Here is a 3,736-nt window from a genome sequence, read left to right as displayed (position 1 = left end):
CAGTGTTGCAGTAATTTATTTAAAAAAAAAAATATAGACAACAGAAAACTGAAGAAATAGTATTAAATAGAATTTAGCAAAAATATTTATAGTTGTATTTCAATGAAAATTTAATTATTAAAAGTAATATTAATATAAAATTAATATTATTATGTTAAAAATTAATATTATTACGTTAAACACAATTCTACTTCAGAATCTGTACAACTTTGGAATCTATCATATTATTTAGTTGTATAGTTCTGCTCTGCTCTAAAATAGATATTATTTACTATTATTACAATAGTAAAAATATCATAATATTATAATTATATTATGAAATATTATTATACTAGTGGTAACACTATACAATAAGGTTCCATTAGTTAATGTTAACTAACATGAACAAACAATGAACAATACATTTATTATTGTATTTATTCATCGTTGTTAATGTTAGTTAATGAAAATACATTATTAACTAATATGTACATGAATTAACTAATGTAAACAAAGACAACTTTTGATTTTAATAATGCATTAGAAAATACTGAAATGAACTAAGATTAATAAATGCTGTAGAATTATAGTTCAAGTTTACTAATGTTAACTAAGGAACTTATTGTAAAGTGTAATTGTAATAATGATTATATTTTGTATTCTATTAAGTAACGTTGCTCTTTTATAATGTAAAACTAGCTAAAAAATGAAATAGATAAAAAATAAATAAAAATGGTGGTTTGTTTTTAAGTAAATATGTTAACTAGTTATCAATTGATCAAAATCATATTAATTTATTAGTGAATTTATTTAAATTTGTGGAAAGTTTATATTAAAAAAAGTTAAAGTTTAGTTTGCCACACACACAATAAACTATCATTTTAAATGAGCATAAATTAAAATATATAAAATAAAACTGTCTGGATGACTCCTTTTGGGAACAGAGACGCCCAGTTTGACCTAAATAGAGTAATTATTTTAATTTTATTCGTACACTTTATTGCTTAGAGCGTTTGATTTGCATAATTACATTGTAAGGCCCAGAATAGACTCTGTCAATTGAAGTTCAGGCTAATGGAAACACACTCTTGTTTCCCTGCAGTGTGATCCAGCTTTGCTTCCTGAGCCCAATCACGTCATGCTTAATCACCTGTACGCTCTGTCCATTAAGGTAAGAAACCAACTTAAAAGAGCTCTGTGAGATGAACTGCTATTGATTTCGAGTCTGTTGTGATGACTGTATCCCCTCTGGCTCTCTGACAGGATGGCGTAATGGTTCTGAGCGCCACACATCGGTATAAGAAGAAATATGTCACAACCCTGCTATACAAGCCAATCTGAGAAACAAGGCCAATTCAACACTCGACCCTATATGACCTCTGTCTGGCTTAGCTGTATAGTATGTATTAATGTAAATAGAAATGTACAGAGATGCACTTTAGAGGTTATTCTCATCTTACTGGGTATAAACTAATCAGAAATATAGAAATAACGTAGATTTACAGGACAGTTAAGCACATACCCACTCTTTTAGAGGTCGGTACACTTTTTAAAACTATTGTTTAGTGGGACTGGGCCAAATTGACTGAATCTGAACCAGTATGGAAGTGTGTTCTTGAATGTAAAAAATAGTGTAAATAAAGTGTGACATTAGTTTAATTAAAATAATTATGTGTGTGTGTGTGTGTAGATAAATATTAATATATTATTAAAAAGGCATAAAGACATTTCAGCCATTTATCAGTTTGTGTTTTTGTAGGCCAAATATATAAAAAGGGTTTAAGAAACAGCATTTTACTTGAGAAACTAATTTCACTTTTTTTAATTTTGTGAAAAAACTTGATCTTTTAAATCTATTGTTTTTATTATTTAATTTTTTAAAATCTGCATTCTTATTCAGAACAGCACTAAATAAATATTGCAAATGTCTTGACTTGATGTAACTCCTAATCTCTGTTGTTCTTTGAAATGAAATAATACTTTGAATAAATTATTCACCCAATTTAAGTTTTGTTTCTATAGTTTTGTTGCTGGGTAAGTGACATTTAAAATCTCGGGAACTTAAAAAAATATTGGAAGAACGTCTTGACATTTTGAAATTGTCAGGATATTACGTGCAGATACTCTTTTAAATAGAGGTGCTTCACGATGCCATAGATAGAAGATCCTTTTTGTCTAAATGGTTCCATACACAACCTTTAACATCTGAAGAACCTTCACAGATGGTTCTTTGTGGAACCAAAAATAGTTCTTCGATGGCATCGCTTGAAGAACCTTTCAAAGCACCTTTATTTTTAACAGTGTAGACCATTATATCATTGTTGATTATTAATAAAACTTACTGAAATGCTGGTTAAGCTTCTGGTTCAGAGTCAAAATTTGGACTGTATCTCCTCCTAGAGTTTTCAAGCTACAAACACCAAACTTGGGTCAGACCTTCAGACTGTTCTGAAGTTAGTTGATATGTGTTTTCTTACTGATACGGCTTTCAGTTTTCGGAAACCAGACTATTAAAACCATCAAAAATCCCATAGACTTTCATTGAGGGGGTACAAACTTTTGAACAATAAGATGTGTTTCAGCCAGAGATTGTCTTATTGTTGAGAGATGATAGGGTCTGCATTACTTACTATTGGAGAAAGCATAATGCCTAACTTGAATCACGTGTTCCCTGATAACCAATCACATTACAGCCTTTATGTCATTGAATTTCAATCAGAGTTGTGCGACACTCAATCGCCCGATAACGGATGCCATTGGAATGAATGGAAAGAGCTGTAAGTTGAATCCCACCTGTCGCAAAAAGTCAGTGATTTCTCTTATAAAACTTTTTGAAACTTTTTTTTGGTGTAAACTCTAAAAATAGTTTAATCCAAAAGTGTTGTTTAGTGTGAAACATGTTGAAGATTAGCCAATAGGCTGCCGCATCAATTAAATAAGCTGTTTCCTCTATAAAGTTGTTTATTCAGCATAGTGAAGCATCTCCTCCATTGACATCCATTTAAAAAATGGCTTCTGGTTTCCTTTCCCAAACCGGAAGCATTAACATTAGCCGTTACACTTGGACAAGTGGAGGGAAACAGGTCAAATCCATGGAATAAGAAAGAAAAAAAAATGTTTTTATGCCTTTTGGTGTCAAAATTGGAATGCAAATAATTTTAATAGAATTCTATCCTCAAAAACACCATTTGAAGCTAAACGCAGACGTTTAAACTGACATACTACAGATGAAGACTGATATGATTACTCTATTTTTAAAGCATACATTTGATTTAAACAATAGATCTACATACTCACATATGCTTTTCATAGGGGGCATATTGTATTAGCCCACAGTTACACCAGGAAATATTGCTTAAACCTATCACTATTACCATTTTTACATAACATTTATTTATTTTATCTCACAATTATGACTTTTTTTTCTAGCAAATGCAAGTTTATATCTCTTAATTTGCACTTTATAACTCAAAAATGAGAGTTTGTCAATACTTGAGGGAAAAAAAAAGCCAGAAGTGTGGGATATAAACTCTTATTCTCCGCCTAGGGGAAAAGAGAGAAGTGACGAGTTGTTTTTCCTTATTAGAATTGTGAGATATCATCTCAGAATTGCAAGAATAAAGTCAGAATTTTGAGATTCAAAATCAAATTTACCTTTTTTTATTCTTTTATTCCATGGCTCTACTACCACTTGAAAACCGCCATTTTCTGCCAACAGAAAGGCTCCGCCCACAATAAACCTCATCCCTGTTTTGAA

General features: G+C 30.6%; 1 long non-coding RNA gene across 1 annotated transcript; it reads left to right on the top strand.

The window, feature by feature from the left end:
- The first annotated feature begins 1,080 nt into the window (after positions 1 to 1,080).
- LOC141298706 (uncharacterized) lies at positions 1,081 to 1,986 on the top strand. The gene is made up of 2 exons (XR_012341622.1): positions 1,081 to 1,150; positions 1,243 to 1,986. It is a non-coding gene; the product is annotated as an uncharacterized lncRNA (long non-coding RNA).
- Positions 1,987 to 3,736: the final 1,750 nt, after the last annotated feature.

Source organism: Garra rufa, chromosome 23 (genome assembly GCF_049309525.1).
Source record: "Garra rufa chromosome 23, GarRuf1.0, whole genome shotgun sequence".
Taxonomy (NCBI): domain Eukaryota; kingdom Metazoa; phylum Chordata; class Actinopteri; order Cypriniformes; family Cyprinidae; genus Garra; species Garra rufa.
Note: the sequence above shows the minus strand (reverse complement) of the source record. Positions and strands in the feature narration are given on the sequence as shown.